Consider the following 22362-nt stretch of genomic DNA (forward strand, 5'->3'; position numbering starts at 1 on the left):
AACAGAGAGAAAGAGAGCAATGCAGTCCATCTCTAACCTTACTGGGTTTTTAGGTTTTCTTAGGTTCCTAGGTTTTCTTCTAATCACTACCACCTGCATCCTCTGACTCCAACATAGGAAATGAGAAACTACTTTATTCATGTGAATAAGAAAATGTAAACACTTTCAGAAAAAAGACATCAAAACAGAATAGCTTGTATGGTACAAGTTTCTAATTTTTAAGCTGCATACAAGGAATAATTTGCCTACAACTCAGTTTTCACATTTATAACGAGAAAGGGATTGACTCTTGGCTGAAGTGGATCAGTTTTATGATTTTCCAAGATACTGTCTGGAGGGACACAGGGCAGCCTGTCTGTACTTCAGACCTGTCTGGGAGCCAGGCCCGAGACTTTCACCTGTGAACCACTGGGACAATGGTGGCGAACCTGTGGCACACGTGCAGTGAGCTGTTTGTACTATTAAAAGGTTCACCAGCACTACCCTCAGCATTTCCTCTTCTCACTCTGAGTCTTAGTCTGAGTCCCCTCTTGCTGCTCACCCACTGCTCGGACCCAAAGGGAGTGTTACTCACTTCTTTTTCCTGGTGGTTCCCTGGAGCCAATTCGGAGCTGAGGCTCAGTAGTGTTAATTTGCCCCAGGTACACGGTCCACCAAATCACAACCAGGATTTGAACCTAATAGTCAAGCTTCAAAGCCACAATCCGAACCACCATACTTTGCTGCCTCCCAGTAGGCTGGTGGTTTTCAAAGTTTTTCAGCAGTAAAATTTTTTAAGTGATACCTGCCAGAAAACCTCAAAACTGATGTCTCTGGGTACAGCCCAGCAGGAACCTGAGTGCTGCTCCTTGCCCCATTCACAAGCCTAGTTTGGCCCGTCGGTGCTGTCCCAGAACACTGGGCAGCATGAAGTAGAAAAAGAAACCACCGCACCATCCAGACTGCACATGAACTGCCAGAGCAAAACCCACCTTGCATCCCGTCCAGCGTCTCCGGGTGATGGGGTGGTGGTGGTCATGCTCAGTGCTTCCCACAGCAGAGCCCCAAGAGCGTGACTCACCGTGCAAGCAGCACTTCCAACAGCCGAGGACAAGCAGAGCAGCCCTATTTTAATCCTTCCTCTGAGGGCCACAAAAATGTTATCAAGGGACAGCAGCTCTGCACTTCCTCTGTCTCACCCTATGATATTTCCCATAGACATGATAAGGTGGGCCCCTGGGGTGGCTATTTTGGGGCCTGGACGCCACAGGCATTGCTAGGATTAGTCCTTTGCATCATCTCCCTGAAGTTAAGCCTAACGGTCAAATCTGATGACTCTGCTGTGCCTCAGGCCTGGGTCTACATTCTGATTCTACCAATCACTGAAGTAATTAAATTCCAGCAAGATGTACTCATCACCATAAAGTTTTGGCTAGCTATTGTTAATATATTATTAATATTATTGTAAACTAATGAAGCTTAATTTTTCTAGTTATTAATGTATATAATTATTTAGTGAAACATGTGCCCATGAAAACTTATAAACTAATGAAGCTTAATTTTTCTAGTTATTAATGCTTATAATTGTTTAGTGAAGCATGTGCCCATGAAACCTTTTTTTTAAATTTTGGATACTTTCCTTCTGAATTGTGGTTGAATTTCAAGTGATTTTTTTTTCTCAAATGTATAGTATTGTGGAACATAGTTAAGCTACACAAACTCTGATCATATCATATCTGTGTAAAGCACATCAGACCGAAAGAAAAGTGGAAGTGATAATGTATCAATGTTAATTCCTTTGTTGTGTTAAAGTGTGCTATAATAATGTAAAATATTTAAACCGTAGGAAGAACTGGGTGAGGGGCATACAGCAATTCTTTGTACTAACATTGAGATTTTTCCTAGCTCAAAAATTATGAAGTGTGGTAAGAGAAAAAAATTTTTAAGTACAGCATAGTTAAATTTAAAAATTATTACAGTAAAAGACACACTGCCACCAAGCCCACTTCAAAATACCTACCCCATCCCCTCAAACAAACTTATCCCACTGTTCTTGTGACTTTCAGCAGCAGTTCTGGAGGTCCTCTTTCATGAGTTGTGCTGTCATGGATGTCCTGAATTGATTCAAAACATTTACCTTGCATTTTATCTTTGAGGAAGAGCCAGAAGTTACACAGTTGCCAGATCCCGCAAACAAGATGGATGAGGACATACTATGACTATTTTTGTAAGCCTGACTTTTTGTTGGATGACACCCAGCACTCATTGTATTTTTTATTATAACTCATACAGACACGAAAGAGAACTTCCAGAAAATGGCTTCAGAAAGTGGCAAGAATGATGGGTAAGTGTGTTTGAAATGAGGGAGATTAATAGTAACACATATTTTACTGTAATAGCGTTTAAAACTTTTAACATTTGCCATATTTTTGATCACCCCTTGTATTCTAGTATTTTAAAATGAGATTGAAATAGTAAGAGAAGTATTTGTATATAATTATCATTTCTGATACCTTCATTCTTTTGTGTCCATTCACAAAAAGCTTATGTTATGCATCTGGGTCAGTTCTGGCTTGGTTTTGATGGGTTGATTATTCTGCTCCTTTCCTTGCTTCTGTGTGTCTGGTGATCTTTCACTAGATGTCAAACTGTGAATTGTACCTTATGTGGAAGAGGTTTTTAAATCACCCTTAATTATGGTTCAAAAAACCCACATAATATACAATTTACTGTTTTAATCATTTTTCAGAATATAAATTAGTAGTGTTAAATATATTCATGTTGTTCTATAACAGAACTCTGTAACTCTATCTTGCAAAATTGAAATTAAATGATATCCATTAAACAACTCCCACCAGGGATATAGCTCAGCAGCACAGCACCTGCCTGGCAAGTGCAAGGTCCTGAGTTTGATGCCTGGTACCAAAAAGTAAAATAAAATAAAATACAACTCTCATTTTCCTCCTCTCTCTAGTCCCCAGAAGCTACTGTTCTGCTTTTTATTTCTATATATTTATCTACTTTAGATTTATCATATATGTGTGATCCTATAGCATTATCTTTTCATGGTTGGCTTATGTTACTTAACATAATGTCTTTGGTCCATGTTGTAACATATGACAATATTTCCCCTTTTAAGGTTGAATAATATTCCATTGTATTATATGCCCCATATTGCCTCTTCATTCATTCATTGATGGACATTTGATTTGCTTCCACACTTTGGTTAGTATGAATACTGCACAAACTTGCAGATTTCTCTTTGCACTCTTATTTTCAACTTTTTTTCAACATACACATAGAAGTAGGAATGCTAGATCATATGGAAATTCTATTTTTTAATTATTTTAGGAATCTTTGTTCTTTTAATGATGTTTATGGTTTGCAATTTTTTATTAAGTTTATTGGTATAATTGGTACAGTATGATATACATTATGATCACATTCATCATAGAGAATTTGTACCTATGCATGATATATGCTGGTTTCTTTTTTTTCAATCCCCTACCCTTTCTTCAACCCCTCTTTCCCTCCTGATTTACCAAGCTTTGTTTCCATTTTATCCTTCCTTTAATGGTTTTTTTTACATTTCCTTTCCATCTTTTCTCCCTTCACAATCCTCACTTCGCCTTTCCTTTGAACAATTTCCTCCTATTTCACAATACCTATTATATATTTTGGCCCTTATTTACCCTTCTGGTTTCACAAACCAAAAAAACAATGTGGTATTTGCACATGTGTCCGATTTATTTCACTTAAGAGTATGGTCTCAAGGTTCATCCATTTACTTAAGAATGTCTCAAGTTTATCTTTCTTTATGGCTGAGTAGTATTCCATTGTATTAAAAAAAACACATCTTAACTGGGATATGGGAAAAGAGAAGGGAAAGAAGGAGAAAGTTTGTATATATGTATATGCAGGATAGTTAACACGGGTGTTCTACTGTCCTGTATTTCCTTGCTGAAAGAAACTGTCAGTGAGTCATTGGTTGATTAGCTTTGTATGTCTATATGTGTTTTCATGAGAAACTACATTGTAGATATCAATATGTAATACAATAAGCATTGTTAATTCCCTACCACTCTGTTTGTAACTCTGTAATGTCTGTACTTATCCGATGCTATTTTGTAAAATGTTGTCGGTCTGTTAGTATTTTCCTCCTTTAATTTCTAAAATTAAAAATTAAAAAATTAAAAAATTTTTAAAAAATTAAAAAAAACACATCTTTTTTATCCATTCCTCAGTTGAGGAGAATTTGGGTTGTTTCCAAGATTTAGCTGTGACAAGCTGTGCTGCTATAAACATGAGTGCACATATGTCACTGTGGTATGATGTTTTTAATTCTTTCAGGAAGATACTGAACAGAGTAATTGCTAGGATAAGTGGGACCTCTAATTCTAGCTTTTTGAGGAATCTCCACACTGATTTCCACAGTGGTTGCAGCAATCTACACTCCCACCAACAGGGGAGAAGTGTTCCTTTTCCCCCACAGCCCTGCCAGCATGTTATTGGTTGATTTTTTGATGATAGCCATTCTTTCTGGAGTGAAATGGAATCTCAGCATTGTTTTAATTTGCATCTCTCAAATGACCAAAGATGCTGAACATTTTTTCATTTATTTATTTGCCATTTGTATTTCATCCTCTGAGAAGTGTGCATTCTTTTCAGACTCCCATTTTTGGATTGGGTCTTTTTAAATTTAGGGATTTTTTTTTTTCAATTCCTTATATGTTCTAGATATTAGTCCTTTATCTGAAGGGCTACTGACTAAAATTTTTTCCCAAACCATGGTTTGTCTCTTCACTCTGTTGGTGATTTCTTTTGCTGTGTAAAACTTTTTAATAGGATGATATCCTAGTTGTTAATTCTTTGTAGTATTTCCCAAGTGATCTGGTTTTGTTCACGAATTCCTTGCCTATACCTATGTCTTCAAGTGTTCTACCTATTCTCTCTTTCAGCAGATTTAGTGTTTCTGTTTTAATATTTAGATATTTGATTCATTTTGGATTTAGTTTAATGCATAATGAGAAACATGGGTGTAGTTGACATGTGGAAAGCCAGTTTTTCCAGCACCATTTATTAAAGAGGCTATTTTTCTTCCAGTGAGCATGCTTGACCCCCTTTGTTAAAGATGAGGTGACTGAATGTGTTTGGAGTTATTTCTGCACCTTATAATCTGTTCCATAGATCCTCAGATCTGTTTTTTTGCTATTATCATGCTGTTTTTATCACAGTTGCTTCATAATCTAATTTCAAGTCTGGGATTGTGGTGTCCCCTTGCTTGCCTTTGTTGCCCAGGATTTTTTTGCTATTTTAGATCTCTTCTGGTTCCAAATGAATTTTAAGAATGTTTTTTTCTAGTTTTGTGAGGTATGCTAGTGGTATTTTGATTGGGACTGCATTAAATCTGTTTAGCAATTTCAGGAGTATAGCTATTTTTACTATTTTGGTTCTTCCTACCCATGAGCAAAGGATATCTTTCCATTTTCTGATATCCTCTTCAATCTCCCTTTTCAGAGTACTGCAATTTTTACTGTAGAGATCTTTTACTTCCTTTGTCAGATTGATTCCTAAGTATTTCATTTCTTTGGATGCTATTATGAAGGGTGTTGTTTCCCTAATTTCTCTCTTAGCATGTTTGTTATTTGTGTACAGTAATGCTATGGATATTTGAGTGTTGACTTTGTATCCAGCAATGTAACTGAATTTGGTTATTAAATCTAGAAGCCTTTTGGTGGAGTTTGTGGGGCCTTTTATGTAGAGTATCATGTTATCTGTAAATAATGATAATTTAAATTCTCTCTTATCCTTACTGCTTTTATTTCTTTTTCTTTTCAAATTACTCTGGTTAATGTTTCCAGAAGTATATTAAATAGGAGTGGTGATAGTGGACATCCTTGTCTTGTTCCTGATTTTAGAGCAAAAGCTTTCTGGTTTTGTCCATTTAATATGATGATGGCTGTTGGTTTGTCACAGATGGCTTTTATCAGATTGAGGTTAAAATCGTCTATTCCTATTTTTGTAGGGTTTTCATCATGAGTGGGTGCTGGACTTTGTCAAATTCTTTTTCTGCATCTGTTAGATGATCATGTGATTTTTTTTGTCTGTGGCTCTGTTGATATGGTATATTACATTTACTGCTTTGTGTATATTGAACCATCCCTGCATACCTGGGATGAATCTTACTTGGTGATAGTGTATAATCTTCTCAACGATTTGCTGCATTCTGTTTACCAGTATCTTATTGATGATTTTTGCCTCTATGTCCATAGGGAGACTGGCCTGTAGTTCTGTTTTTTGGTTGGGTTTTTCTCTGCTTTTTTCTGGGTTTCTGTTGCATGGAGTATTGTTTTCCATCCCTTGACTTTCAGTATATTAATTTCTTTTTGAGTTAAATGTATTTCTTGTGTGCAGCAGATTGTTCAATCTTGCTTCTCCATCCATTCTGCCAGTATGTTTCTTTTTATTGGTGAATTGAGACTATTTAAATTGATGGTTATAACTAATATGTATTGACTCATCCTTCTCATATCATTTTCCTGTTGCTGGTACCCTGTCTTTCTCCTGTGTTTAATAGCTTGCCCTGTCTGGTGGCTTCTTTCTATTGGTGTTCTTGGAATTATAGTATTCCTTATCTCTTTCTAGAATATCCTTCAGAGCATTTTGGAGAGCTAGCTGGGTGGTTATACATTTCTTCAAGTGTTCTTTGTCATGGAAGTATATCATTTCTCCATCAATTTTAAAAGATAGTTTTATGAGGTACATCAATCTTGCCTGGAGGTGTTTTTTCTTTTAGGTCTTAAAATACTTCATTCCTATTGTATGCTTTGATGTAGATTTATTTTGCTCATGGATATTTGGAGTTCTATATGCCTCACTTATTTGTATGTCAATTTCTTTATGTTTGGGAAGTTTTCTGCCATTACTTCTGTGTAGAGGGTTTTTTTTGTTTTTTTTTTTTGGTGTTTGCACTTTCTGCAGCTCTTTTCATTAACTCTGACCAATCTTATGATGTTTTTCTTTGCTTTATCTTGCAGCTGTTGGGTTGATTTTTCATGGTCCCTTGCTATTTTTAAGATAGCTTTCTTTTCAGTTGCTAGCCACAATAATGTCTTTTAAATCTAACATTCTATCTTTGCCTTTCTTCAGTCTGTTGTATATACGTTCAGTGGAATTTGTAATATCCTGGATATCTGCCTGGATCTGTTTTATGGCTTGTATTTCTTTTCTATATTGGGCATTCACAGTTGCCATAATTTTCCTATGCACTTCTATATATTTTTTTTAAAATCTGTGTCTACTCTAGATTCTTTGGGCATGTCTTTCATTTTGATCACCCTTTTGTTTTTAGCTGAGAGATTCTTTTTTCCATTTTTTACTTCTGCTGCTGTCATTTCACAAAGTTCCAGTATGTGGCTTCTGATTTCTTCTATCTTATTGTGCTCTGGACTTGTCCTGGGTGGGCTGGAGGTCTGTGTTTGCATTTTGCTCCAGCATCTTGCCATTTTCCATTTTCTGTTTTTTATTTTGTTTTATGTTCTATGTTGGTGTGTGTAGATTTCTTATGGTAGATAACTTTATCACTAGTATTGTGTCTTTCCTAGGGAAATGCCTGTTCCTTGGAGATGTCTTAAAAGTGTAAGGGGTTCTTGGTCTTGGTGTGTATCCCAAAAACCTACCTTTCCAATTTATTAAGAATGGGAGGTTGCTATCTATTTGGTTCTGCACTCTATCCATTTGGACTGGACTATGGTGATGGTTATTACCCCAGGTAATTACAGTGTTGTCATATAAGGGAGAAAAACTGATTACAACATGTATGACAGCATAGCTAAAGTAGTACAATTATCAATAACAATAACATCCAGCACATCCTAGCAGCTGACCAGCTGTAGTAACTATTCATTTGGTGCCCTTAACCATAGGAAAAAGCTCTATGGTTATATAACAAAATCCAACATATACTAGGAACTTGTATGCAATGAGTTTCCCTTGATAGATTGATTTTCCCTTGTGCTGCTGAGCTATGCTGGGGCTGCTCCCTGATTTGCAATTTTTGGTATTTGTTTGTTTGTTTGTTTACAGTAACTATCTTAATGGGTGTGCAGTGTTATCTCATTGTGATTTTGATTTGCTTTTCTCTATGTATATGTGCTTGTTAATGACTATGTATTTTTTCATTCCCATAACTTTTCTGGAGGCTTGTTTGGAATGCAGGTAAGTTTCTTGGAAGCAACTGGATTCTTCCAGATCTTGCTTTAATGATTTGCTTGGAAGTTCCAGAGTAAATGCTCACTTTAGGGCCAATTATTCTCCCTCACTGAGGCAAGCTCTTCCAGGGAACTCAGTGCCCCAGCAATCATGAAATTTTCTAGTCCAACTGATGGGAAGAGGCAGTAGTCTGGGCCCTGTTTAGGTTAAGCCTTGTTCACTCCAATTTTTTGGATGATGCTTTCCTTGGCCCCAAGGATGTGCCTCATAAACATCTGCCAGTCTGCTGAGTACCCTGCTGAATCTCTTTTTGTTCATTTCTCTTCAATACTCTGTCCTGAGAACTCCAATCATGTTGGTTTGCCTGGACTCTCAGGCCTATCTCCTCCACTCCAAAAATCTGCTCAGACCTGTCTGTTTCCTTCTCTCCCACTGTGTGGCCTGAAATTTGAATCAGGACAATAACTGAGATAATTACAAGGCCACTTTATCCCCATTTTGTTGCCTGACATGCAATGTCCTAGAATTGTTGTCTCATTCGTTTTGTCTTAAAAAAAAAAAAAAAAAGGAAGAGAGTAAATCTGGCCTTTGTTTCTCCATCTTTTCACATAGCAAAAATCACAGGGACATATCCAAAGTATAATGAAATAGTTAAACTGGTACCGTATTAGGAAACAATCTAACCAATGCCATTATGTAAGGATATCATGAATTTTATGGCAAATAAATTGTACATAATCAAAGGAAGACCATATAAATACTGAAGAAATACCTGTGATTTCTAAAACTCAATGTCAGTTTTTTGTAGCTTTAGCCTTTGACATTCATTACCAGTTGGCAAATACAAAATTGGGTCCATCTGTTTTTGTCTGTGTTGTTGTTACTTTGTTTTTTATTTTCTTTAAAATAAACATGACCAAAGTACACTGAATTTGGGATGAAGTTCTCTCCTTTCCCAGTCAAGTAGTTATTCTCCATTTCTTTCTTAAGCTCTTCAAATTGGTCCACACATGTGTACACAAATCTGTCTATCAGCTGCAGGTGCCACCAAGTGTCTGACACTTCCTCCAAAAGCTCCTATTTTCTATTTCCACATTTGTAAGAAGTCTTGTCAAGATCACTAGAGCAGCATCTGCTAACTGTGCCTGTTATAAATGCTCGTGTCTGTGCCAAGGGCCCTCCGACAGCTGCCATTTCTCCAGGATCAGGTCAGACCTGAGTCCCTCACAGAGAAACAGGGCCCCAAACAGCCCAGAACATACCCTACATCTAGTCTTTAATCCTTGCCCAAATCTTCCAGTGTCTGATGGAAGAAGCTCAATCAATGTACTGTCAAAGGAGCCAGCCCAAAAGGAGTTCATGTCTCCCTTCATCTTCTTGTCGGCTTTTCCCTCCATCCTAACTCAATCAAACTTCTCTTATCCTTTCCCCGACCTCTCATATTAAACAAAAGACCTTATACTCCTCCTTATACTCCTCCTTATACTCCTCCTTATACTCCTCCTTATACTCCTTATACTGTACGCCAAGGACAACAAATATTTTGACAGGGGCAAGGGGAGAGAACTTATGCACCAGTAATACCTGAAGGTAAAAGTAATCTAGCCCAAATCCCTGGTTTCATAACTGCTGGCCCTCTGGAGTCTACCTTGTGTGAACGCGGCTGAGCCTCAGGCCACAAAGGCTTGATCTGGAGCTTGGTGAATGTGCATTGAGGTGGTCTTCCTAGAGTGAAGGCCACTTTAGCAGGGGAGTTTGCATTCCTCATGGACAAGCTAGAGAATAAGGCACTGAAGGAGCCTCTTTCAGGGAGCTCTCCTTCCCCATCTTATAGAAGGCACAGCCCTTCTAAGTGAGACACAGCTGTGCTGTCCTTCCTTTTCCCACTCCTCCTCCAGGCTTCCGCCAACACATTGGTACAGCAGTCTCATTTCCTTTGGTGTCTTGGAGCTTCCTTTTCACTGTGATTACAAAAACATTTATTAGAGAATAATGTATTCCTGAAGCACATTAATGGAGTCCAGATTTTGCTTGGATAATATGGATGGACAGATGTGCACTCTTTTGTGCTACTTTTAGATGAGCAATGCTGTTTACGCTGAATTTTCCTGAGACCACCCAACTCATTTCACATGGAGTCTTTGGCTGTCCAAGCCCAGGCCTCCAGAGGAAAAGAAAAAATTTAATAACTCAGCGCCCCACCCAGTTTCGAAGACATGACTTAATACTGGAGGAATTTGCAAGCCTGCCCTGCCAATCAACATGCCTACATCAAATAAACCATCTCTTCTTATTCTGAGAAATGAAAGGTGGTTCTAGAAGCATTCTGCCCTCTGACCTTTTTACTTATTGTCCATGTCTCATTAGATACCTGGAGAAGTTTGAGCAAATACCATAAATCTAAAACATAATAAGAGGAGATGAAATGCTCAGGATTTTGGACTTTTCCCAGTCCTCTGCCTTGTATATATTTTACGTAAGTTGCCTTTTCCCTTTAGCTCTGTAATATGTAGAAAGATACTAGTAATTTTTTACACATGGGAAGTTTGCTACATGTTTTTCACAGCAGTTTGCATATATTGGTAATTTGTCTGCTTCTTACATTAATTTTAAGGAGCTGGTAAGACACTCTTGGTCTTCTGGGGCTGCTATAACAAAACACCATGGACTAGGTGGCTTATAAACACCAGAAACTTATTTTCATTTTTTGAAGTCCAGGATTCAAGGCACATGCCTATTCAGTTCTGTTTATAGACCACACGTTTCCCTGTGTCTTCACATGGTGGAAGAACAAGGCAGCTCTCAGCACATCTCTCAGAAGTGCACTAATCCTATTCATGAAGGTTCTGTCCTCATGACCGCCTCGCAAAGCCCAATCTCCTGGTTTCTGTAGGTTAGATTTCTGCATGTGAATTTGAGTGGGGAGGGCTCGGGACACAAACTTCCAGGCCACAGCGGCAGGTGGTACTAAATGAGAAGTCAGGAGAGTTTGCCAAGGTAGCTATCTTGATTACATTCTCATTGCTGGGACAAAATACCAAACACCACAAGTTAAAGGAAGAAGGACTCCATTTATCACACAGTTTGTAGATGTTTGAGTCCATAGTTAGCTGTCTACAAGCTAGGCTAATAGGAAAGAAGGGGACAGCAGAGGAGAAACAGTTCATGGAAGCAGGCAGGAGGAAGTGAGTAGGAGCCTTTCTTTTCCTTTTATTCCAAGCAGGTTGTAAGCCTGTTTGTTGACACTACCCACACCCAGGATGGGCCTTCCCATCATCCATACCCAGAATTATGTGAAACCAGTCAGTGGACAAATCCAGTTACCACACTCATGATCCAGCCACCTCCCCAAGATCCTCCTATGAGAAGATGAAGCTTTGAGGGGTGACATCTAGATATAAGCCATGATAGCAACCCAGTGTGTTATTGGTAAATCAGTCATTATTGCTGATCATAATAATTTCCTTCTTTTTTATGCAATCCCTTTTAATCCGGAAACTAGTTTTTAGTTTGGTTGAGTTTCAAAGACATAGCACTGCATTGTTGATGCATATTAGCTATGTTATATTACTTTATAGTTTACCAAAACATAAGGATATCTGGGTGCCTTGTATGGAGAAAGGAACATGGTATGTGGTAGAAGAGACCACGCTTTGCCCAGTCCCTTACTTAGACCCTTTGATACTCATCCCTCCTCTGTCAGATGGGGACATTGATAGCTACCCTTTTGGATTGTGGTGAGTTTTAAATGATGTATGTAAAGTACTTCATTCAGTAAGCACTGCTGAATACTTATTAAATTGGATTTTCCCTTCTTATTATCAATAAAAAGGAAGAGGATAGGCATGGGATGTGGATTAAGTCGAAAGCCAGGCCTGCTCAGTGTTAAGGAAGCTGTAAGGATGACAGATGTAAAGTCCCTGTCCTCAAGTTGCTTTCAGAACAACCGAGGTGAGCAGGTGCACACAAAGGAGCAAGGAGTAATGAGGACAAGCAGGAAGCAACATGCGCTGCATGACTTGGCACTGAAAGCAGAGGAAGCAGGTGGTGGGCAGATCAGTGGGCTGACAGTAGTTGTGAGGTGAAGTTCAGGTGATCGTTTGTAGTGAAGGAGACCTGAGCTTGGCTATCTAAGAATGGGTGTGATCTTGTCAGGCAGAGATGTGCCAGACAGATATTCGGGGCAGAGGGAGCATCCCCCAGCTGTACATGTGGTAAGATACAGGGTGCGTACTGGACCCTGAGGGTGACCCGTGGCTGTGTGGCACACCCATGGCCTGTGCAGACACTCAGGCCCTCCAGATGCGCATAACCCTGGTCTGCACAGGTGACACATGCTCACTAGGAAGCTTAGCAGAACAGGAAATATAGCGGCCAGTCACACAGGAAGGTGGATTGTGACCATGCCAAGGGAGAAGCTATAAAACACAGCTTCAGTAGAAGCTTTGGAGCAAGCTGTGGTGGGGTGTGGGTTTAAACCTTCTCTTTAGTGACATCACATTCCAGTCCTGTGAAATTGGGCAAAGTCACTTCACAAGGTTCCTTAAATTGGGATGATAACAATGCCTTTTACTTCATAGAACTTTTAAAGCAGACTTTTAGAGCCATTTTAGGTTCACAGCAAAATTGTTCAGAAGGCAGAGAGATTTCCCACATACTTCTGCCCCACGCATGCACACTCTCCCCTATCCTCAACTTCCTGCACCGGCATGGTACATTTGTTAAACCACCGATGAAGTAATATTGACTTGTTAATGTCAGCCAGAGTCCATGGCTGACACTACGGTTCATCCTTGGTGATGTACTTTTCAGGGGAAGAACAATTGTATAATGCCGTGCATCTGCCATCGTAGAAGCATACAGAATATTTTCAGTGCCTACAAATCCTCTTGCTTTGCTGATTTACCCTTGCTTCTACCCTTAACCCCTGACAGCCACTGAAGTTTTTCCTGTCTGCATAATTTTGCCTTTCCCAAAGCGTCATTTAGTTGGAATAGTATAATACGTAGCCTTTTTCGATTGGCTCCTTCTACTTGGTGATATGTGTTAAAGGTTTCTGTATGTGTTTTCATGGCTTGATAGCTGATGTCTTATTAGCACAGAATTATATTCCATTGTCTGCATGCATCACAGTTTATTTTTCTAGCCACCTACTGAAGAACCTCTTGGTTGCTTCTACATTTTAGCATTTGTGAATAAAGCTACTATAAACATCCATGTGCAGGATGTTTATGCAGACATAATCTTCAGCCCCTTTAGATAAATAACAAGGACTGCAACTGCTGGATCATATTTCATAGGCTTATTTTAGGATTCGTGATAGTAATGTACCCAGTATATTTCCTGGAACTTAGTAAATGTTCAGCTAATGATTCTGAAAGTCAGGCTTGCTTCTGACATTTATATGGCCCAAGGCAAGAGTAGATGCAGATCCACATACCGGAGGCTAAAATCTTTTCAATTTTTAGAACATGGTAGTTTTGTCCCTGGCCAGGCTCCTGTTTCTACCTAGATCCTCTGACTTGGAGGCTGAGCAAAGGAGCTAGGCTCACCCCCTCCACAGGTCATAGGGAAGGGAGCCATTTACCTCCTGGTGAGGTGGGGCATACCTTGGAGCCCAGGAGCACCGGATGGGGACTGGGCTCACCTGATCCTTGGGTGGGATTGATGTGGTTGAGCCCCTCAGAGCTCTAGGACACCAGGCTTCTTCTCCTTTGTGCCTCTCGTTTCCAACTACAAGGCTTCCAGGACTCTACTCCTGAACCAAGAGGCAAGAGAGAGCACATTCTGTGTGGAGGGAGCCCGGCTAGTTGGAGTCTCTGTTCTAGGTGATTTAGGGCAGCAAACTGGAAAATAGCAGTCTCTCTTGGTTTCCCCAGGTAGACAGACCTTTCCCCCTACCTGCCACAAACTCAACTCTGCAAGGAGTGGGGAGACCCATTTCAACACATGTGTCCCTCTTGCACAATTTCCATTTAATATTTGTGACATGGAGGGGATTAAAAGTAGCTCATCTGGGATTAAAAGTAGCTCTGCCCATTGCTATGACAAAATTGGACTTCATTTTATAAGCAGGAACGCACCTCCAGAAAGCTTGAGCTGAGAAGTGGTGCACAGAGATAAACTGTTTGGACCCGGAATAAAGTCAAGTGGTGATAAAGATAGACCTAGTCTAAGACCAAGAGGTGGCATGTGTTCAAGATATTTCCAAGCCTGAGATCTGCCTCCAGTTCTCTTCCTTGGTTCTTCCTTATCACTGACCCACTTCCTAGCAATCTTAAAACAAGCTCAGGTGCAGGGGATATAGCTCAGGGGCACAGCATCTGCCTAGAAAGAGAAAGGTCTTGAGTTTGATTCCCAGTACCAAAAAAAAAAAGAAAAAAGAAAAAAAGCAAGTTCATGAGAGCTGGTTTAACCCTTCATTACTGTTGCACAATAATGTTTATTTCATTATTTTTACAATTATAAGTTTATAAGCTATTAACCTTACCTAGGCTATTTAGGAAATAAATGTGTGTAGAAGATCTTTTAAGAAACATTTACCACTTGGATGTGATTATCTATGTTTTAGAAAATAGACTTTACTGAAGCCTTGGGTCATTCATATGTGTTAAGAGGCTCAGCTTGTTTGTCCTACCCCATGATCTAAAAACACAATTTAAATCAAAACAAGAAGTCCTTACCTAGGTTCAGAACAGAAGAATATCCTGCTTGGAGGTCTCAAACAAAGTTCACGTAAGGAAAAGTTGCTGAATCTGTTTTTAAACTGAGTTTCCTCTTGCTTGGGGTCTTTTGTACCTACATGAAAGTGAAGGTTCATTCTGTCCTCCTCTGTTTTCTTTTTCTTGGGGACCCTTCACTCACCCTGTTACCCTGTAGATTCTGCCTACCACTGAGGTCCTTTCTTTTGACCCAACACACCTTTATTATTCATAAAGAAAAGTGCCTTTCTTGGGGCTGGGGATTTAGCTCAGCGGCAAAAGCGCCTGCCTGGCAAGCGCAAGGTCGTGAGTTCAGTTCCCGGTACCGGAGAAAAAACAAAAAAAAAAAAAAAAAGAAAAAGAAAAGTGCCTTCCTCTATTGGTTAGTTAACCACTGCTTCTTCTTTGTTAGCCAATACTTTTCTTGGAGATTGGGTGGAGTAAAATACCGATCATACTAGAGTAATTAATCATTATCATGTAACAGAAAGCCATTTTCTCTTCAGAGAAAGTCACTTCATATTTGCAAAGTTAGGCACACCAAAGTCAGGAAATTCAAAATGACTGTGTAGTTTCCAGTGAACTAAGCTATACATTCAAATACATATATATATTTACATATATACATATATATTTACACATATATGCATATGTATATATTTATTTACACACATATATAGCTAGTTTGTCTAAAATTCCTAAAATTGTTAGTCTTTAATTATCCAGTGAATTATTGATATTAAGATATCAACTCATAGTTTTAATGTTCAAAATTCACATAGCTTTTTGTGTTTAAGTTTTTAAAACTAGAGAGACTGAGAAATGAGATAATAAAATGACAGTCATGAGGAGAAGTAACTATAGTTGAGCTGAATCACTCAGATATAACAGAAGACCATATTTTTCTATTAAATTTATTGCTATAATTAGTATATTATGATATACATAGTGATCATATTCATCATAGAGAATTTGTACCTATACATGATATATTCTGATTTCTTTTTCTTTTCAGTCCCCTCCCGTCCCTTCAGCCCCTCTTCCTCTCCTCATTTACAAAGTTTTATTTCCATTTTATCCTTCTTTTATCATTTTTTCTTTTCCTTCTCTTTCCCCCTCCCTCCTCCCTAGTACTCCTTTCTTTTGAACAATTTCTTCCATTTTCACAGTACCTATTATACACTTTGGTTCTTATTTACCCTTCTGGTTTCTCAAACCAAAGGAATAATGTGATATTTAAACGTGTTCAATTTTTTTCAAGTAAGAGTATGGTTTCCAGGTTCATCATTTACCTAGAAATGTCTCAAGTTTACCCTTTTTTATGACTGAGTCATACTCTGTTATATAAAAAAGCCACATCTTTTTATCCATTCTTCATTTGATGAGCATTTGGTTTGTTTCCAAGATTTAGCAATTACAAACTGTGCTGCTATAAACATGGGTGCACATGTATCACTGTATGTGATGTTTTTAATTCTTCCGGGAAGATACCCAGCAGGGTAATTGCTTGGTCAAATGGGAACTCTAATCCTAGTTTTCTGAAGAATCTCCACACTAATTTCCTTAGTGGTGCACCTGTTACTTCCACCAACTAGAGAAGGGTTCCTTTTTCTCCATAGCCCCTCCAGCATTTGTTATTGATTGATTTCTCCATAATTTCCATAACAGAAGATTATATTATTCAATTTCCCATCTCCCAAGTTGCTCAAGTCAGCTTCATTTATCTCCTCAGTTTGGCTTTACCGATATTTTCTCACATATGTTTGTTTATAACTTTGACTTTATTTCTCTGCCTCCTTTTCAGCAATGTGCTCTTTCAGGGGTCTGGAGAAAGAACTTAAGAGAAAGCAAAGGGCAAGCCTTTTATGTTGAGTGGGTACAGGGAGAAATATTACAAAATGTACTGCACATGTTTACTCGAATGCTTCAGGGTGGCTCAGCAAACTTTGAATGCCACCAAGTACCAGACACTGGGGGCACAATTAGAGTGGGAATGGGCTGAGGTGCTAGGAGAATTTTCATCCCCTTGGCAATTGCAACATTCACCCAAATGTTCAATCCAGTTGGTTAACATCCCGATGTGCATAGAGTGGTATTGGGACATAGAAGCCAGTGAGCTCTAGAAGATTCCAGGAAAGCTTCCTAGAAGAGAGGTTACCTGAACTGAATCTTAAAGAGAAAATAAGAACTACATGGAAAATGATGCTGAAGTGTGGCATGAGCATCCCCGAGCCAAGACCTGAGGACAGGACAGCGTGCTGTGTGCTTGGGGCTCCCAGGGGCTCACACAGTCCACTGGCACTCACTGGCAGAGGTGACAGTGGAAGGAGGACATTTATCAGGATTTATGAGTATTGACTTTTCCATAAATTAGAGTGATATCTTAGTCGAAGCTTTATTGACAAGTAATATAAATCTACCTCAAATTCCATTAAGCCAAAAGGGTGGATTTTTAGGGAAGAATAGGGGTATCTTATGATCCCTGAGGGAAAAATGCAGCCAGGCCTGGAAAATATCAGGAACTCAGCCATTCATTCTCATGTCCCAGCTCAGATCTTGCACTCTCATCTTTTCTTTTTTAATGTGGTGCTGATGGTCAAACTCAAGGTCTCCACTGAGCTATACCCTCAGCCCATGTGCTGCCATCTCGTAGCAGCTTCCAGGTCCAGACCACACTCTACTGACTCTCTTTGGCTCTGTATAATAAATAACAGTACGAATCTGGCTCAGCTGCTAGTACAGCAATGGGTCAGAATGTGATCTCCAGCTGGCTTGTCTATTGATAAAAACAGCACAGTGGGATGATGGGAAATTGTGCCCACCAAGTGTCCACTTAAATGCATCAGTCACCACAGCCTGGCAACTCAGAGGTCAAAGAGAAACCCCAAAGAATCACACAGACGGGCTGATTTCAAACTAGGAGGCATCCATGAGATGGAGCAGCCCTAGAATCACATCAGTCTTTCACTAAGTGTCTCCTGGGGTGCAGTCAGCTGCAGTGAACCCAAACCGCAGAGCGCATGGCTTACACGTAGGCACAGTGTGCTGAGTAAAGTGAACAAACAGCAAGTCACTAAGCCAATGTTAAGAAACAAAGCGTGCTTGCTTCTTAAGACTGAAAGTACATGGCAAGAAGTCAGCTTACTTCATGTACTGGTAATTATGACATGAAAGGTAAGTTTCTAAGTGTCTGTGCCCATCAATTCACTCAGTCCTTCCACTAATCCTATGTGGTAGGAGCTAAGAATCCACTCTTTAAAAAAAGAGAGAGAGAATAAAAACTAATTTTTAAAAAATTAGAAATGATACAGAATTTCACTAAACAAGATGATAGGAATTCAACAATGGTTGTTATATTGCATATTGTTGTCTTCAAATAAGTAGTTCAGATTACCAGATAGAAAGAAGGAAGGAAAGACACAAAATATATATGTATATACACAGGATAGCTGGGATAACTGTACTGCTGATTTTTACTGCTCTGTTAAAAGAAACAGTTAATGCTTAAAATTTTTTTGCTCTTTTTAATTTTTTTGACCAATTTTGCATTAACCCACTCTTTTTTTTTTAAAGACAGGGTCTCACTACGCAGTTCAGGCTGTGATCTCACTTTGTAGCCCACACTGGCCTTGAACTTGCAACAGTTCTCCTGCCTCAGCCTCCCCAGTGTTGGGATTACAGGCGTGCGCCACCACACCTAGCCATTCTTTTTATACAGAAGGAAACTGAAGCACTGTGAGATGAAGGCACTCTCCCAAGGTCAAGTACCTAATAAAAGCGGGAGCTGTGAGTGGAACCCAGGTAGTGTGTGGACTCCAGCTGCCTATTCCCTTGGGCTCCATGTTCTCCTTTCTTATGACAGCCCCAGTACGACAAGAATGAGTTTCTAGACAAAAACTGACCTTGGAAGCCGTGGTGGATTGACAACTGGTGATCAACTTGTAACACCCAGCTGAACTTAATAAATGTGGTGCTGGGTGGGGGAGGCCCACCAGAGGATTGTTGCCAGCAGCATAAGAAGCAGAACTGGAGAGGAAGAAGTAGCGAGGCTGTTGGGAGCTGAGAGAGACTGTTGGGTACTGTTAGAAACTGCAAGGAGCTGTTGGTTCTCTTGGAGGACCTTGTCCTGCTGGCTTTCCTGATGAACTGGGCTCTCCCCATTGTCCAAGGAGCTTGGGACCTTGTTGTCACTGAGAATGACTTTGGTTTACTTTATGCGAGCTCTGGTCCTCACTTTTGAGCATTGCTTCCTGGCTCCAGAGAGGAGGAAGGTACACAGCTCAGTCTCCTGGAGAAGCTTATCACACTGGCTTTCCTGATGGAAACTCAGCTTTCCTGATCATTGGAGGAGCTTGGGACCTCACTGTTGCTGAGGATGGCTGTGGTACTTTTGGGGGGAGCTCTGGTTCTTATTTTGAGCATTGCTTCCTGGCTCCAGTGCAGATCCCTCAGCCTGCTAGTACAGATCCTTTATCTCGCTGGCACGGACTCTCTAGCTTCCACCATTGAACTTTGAACCTTCCCAGCACAGATCTTTGAAACAGGCCTGCATGAGACATTGTCGTGGGCTCTAGGCCTCCAGTTGGATTTGTGGGAGGCATTGTTATGGGCTCTAGGTCTTCAGCTGGACTCATACAGGACATTGCTGTGCAATCCAGACCCTCGGCTGGCTTCTCTAGTCTTTCGTGTGTGGACAGATTTCCTGCACTGTTATGTATATGATTCTTTGGGTGAGTATTATAAATAATCTTATAAAATATGTGTCCTGTATTATACTGTTCCCCTTACAATAAGCCCCAAACCATAACAGAAGCAGAAAGCTATTTAAAAGAAGAGAAAATCAAAAAGAAAATAAATCCATGTCTAAGGGAAGGCAAATATGAACATGATAGTTTTACATTTTACTGTCTTGTATTTTAGCAGCAGAACTCCCTCAGTGTTTTCCTTTGAATCCAATAAATACAATAGAGCCAAGTGGAGCTGCTCTGGTTGAAGCAAGGCACAATTAGAAATGCTCCTGTGATACAAGAGACAGACACAAGCACCCCAGTTTCTCTATGCATTGCCTTCTGCTCTGGGAATTGCCACCCCAATGGCTTACAGCAGGGATTCTCAACTGGTACCCATCTCTGGCCTGCTAGGAACCTAGCCATGCAGCAGGAGTCAAGCAAGTGACGCTTCGTCTGTACTCACAGCCACTCCTTATAGCTCACATATCCCCTGAGCTCCACTCAGATCAGGTCAGCAGCAGCATTAGATCCCCATAGGAGCTGAACCCTACTCTGACTGTGCATTCAAGGGATCCTTATGAGAATCTCATGCCTGCTGATAGGAGGTGGAGCTGAGACGGTGATGCTAGTGCTGGGGAACGTAATCATCATAAATCACAAAAACATTAGTTAAAAAAGGAAACTAAATACCCTCTACCCAACCAGTCCCCGGTGCCAAAAAAGATGAGGAGCACTGGCTTAATAAAAGGCTAAGAGGGGCCCAATTAAGAGTTGTGTCCTGGGGCCAGGGATATAGCTCAATGGCACAAGCTCCTGCCTGGCAAGCCCAAGGTCCTAAGTTTTATTTCCGGTACCAAACAAAAAAAAAAGAAAAACCAAAACTAAAAGAGTCATGTCCTATATCAACCACCCCTTAGAGAAGCTCATCTTTGGGGATATTGGACCCAATCCCTCTGTCGTCATCTGGCTTGGTATTAAATGTTCTGAGTGTTTAAAAAATAATAATTTCAAGCTATTTGTAGCATTTTAATTAGAAGCTTTCCAGTTTGATTATTAAAATTTCTTATAATGAAACAGTTGCATTTTGCTCTTATATCCCTGTTTATTTGGTAGAGATTCACTGAGAGGAGGGAACAGAGGAAAAGAGAGGTAAAGTTAAAGCACCTGTGCAGGTGAGGCTTTTGAGAATGCTTTTGCACATACAGATTTTGAAGCAAGTCTCTCTGACTTTGGAAGTGAGTGACATAGAGAGTGGTTCTTTCATTTATTTTTTCTTTAGTTTTCTTCTTCTGGTTCCACAAGAGGCCAGGATGTTCACAATAGTTACTCTTCCTCAGCTTGCTTTTTTTGCCCCAAGTGTTATCTAAGTAGCCCAAATTCTCTATGTGAGGAATTGTCTTGCCTGCTGGGCTCTTTGGGTGTGCTGTATGTAGTACCTGGAGACTGGGTCACCTAAACTAGCAGTTTCTGAAATATTTCTTCCAAGGATGCCTGAACTAAATGTCTCAGATTTCCTTTAATATCTCTACACATCCTCTACCGTCAGCATTTCTACAGATGTTGACTTTCTAGCCTTTTGTGCCTTCTTTCCTTCTCCATGTTATTCTCAAAGATATATTCACTATGTACTTTCTTCTAGGAATATGTGGGACACCGTAATAGCATGGATCTAGGCAAATCTGTACTCTTGTACTATCAGTGCCACATTAGGGAGGTTTCATAACCTATCACTATCTCTTGGTTTCCTCATGTGTAATTGGAGATTAAATGGTGCTTATTCTGAGCCTCAGTGAACCTTTGTGAAAATGATAAATCAATTTAGTTTCAAATGCTTTTAAAGCATAGGATAATAAAATGACAAAAAAAAAAAACCAACATATATGAGACCAGCACAATTTCAGTTTAAAAATCCACTGAGAAAGCAAAAGAAAACTATGGTTCATAGTTACTCATTAAGATTGATGAATAATACCAAATAAAATATCAAATCAAAGCCCATGATGTTTAAAACAAACATAAGTCCTATGAACACACAATGGCTTTGAACAATTAGAAATAGATCATGGTTAAACACAACAGGTTGGATCCACACAAGTGACTCCACTCCCTCCTGAGACCCTGCAGAGATGAGAGTAAAGAAAGAGAGAGAAAAAGAAAAAGAGACAGAGACAGAGAGAACTTTCGTGGATAAGAGATGTCAGCCTTGCTTAGCAAGTAGCACTGATTGGCAAAGGCCACTGCCTGAGCAGAAAAGAGAAATTCTGTGTGACCACCTCCAGGGAAAATGTCAGTGACAAGTAGTGCGTTTCCATCACAGAATTCCTGAAATGTTTGGAGCAGAGTCACTCAGTTATTAGAAGGTGGAGTAAGGACGGTGTGCAGTAGAAAGAGCAAGATTGGCTGAAAACCTAGGAACAGAGGATTTGCATCTCTTAAATTCCCTATCCTATCGCAGTACTAGACAAAAGACTTATTTTTTTTGTTTTTTTTTTTTAAAAAATAAAAGAAGGAAAACATTAACAAACAGACAACCATTTACAAAATAGCAAAACAACAATACAAACAATACAGAGTTACAAACGAAGTGGTAGGAAATTAACAATGCTTGTTGTATTACATATTGATATCTTCAAAGTGGTTTCTCAGGAAAACAAATAGAGACATGCAATATTGATCAATCAAGGACTCATTAACTGTTTCTTTCAGCAAAGAAATAGAAGACAGTAGTTCAACTATGTTAA

At 39.6% G+C, this 22362-nt stretch overlaps 1 protein-coding gene and 1 long non-coding RNA gene across 2 annotated transcripts in view; one reads left to right on the forward strand and one right to left on the reverse strand.

Moving 5' to 3' along the window:
- Positions 1-1120, reverse strand: part of LOC106148824 — a 27139-nt gene extending 26019 nt beyond the window's left edge. The window contains exon 1 of the long non-coding RNA XR_001234523.1: positions 972-1120. This is a non-coding gene — a long non-coding RNA (uncharacterized LOC106148824). The remainder of the gene's footprint in view (positions 1-971) is intronic.
- Positions 1-22362, forward strand: part of Prtfdc1 (phosphoribosyl transferase domain containing 1) — a 91091-nt gene that overhangs the window by 41079 nt on the left and 27650 nt on the right. The gene's annotated exons all lie outside the window — the stretch shown is intronic.

The sequence above is a fragment of the Chinchilla lanigera genome, unplaced genomic scaffold (assembly GCF_000276665.1).
Source record: "Chinchilla lanigera isolate Chin_1 unplaced genomic scaffold, ChiLan1.0 scaffold00028, whole genome shotgun sequence".
In the NCBI taxonomy this organism is placed as follows: Eukaryota; Metazoa; Chordata; class Mammalia; order Rodentia; family Chinchillidae; genus Chinchilla; species Chinchilla lanigera.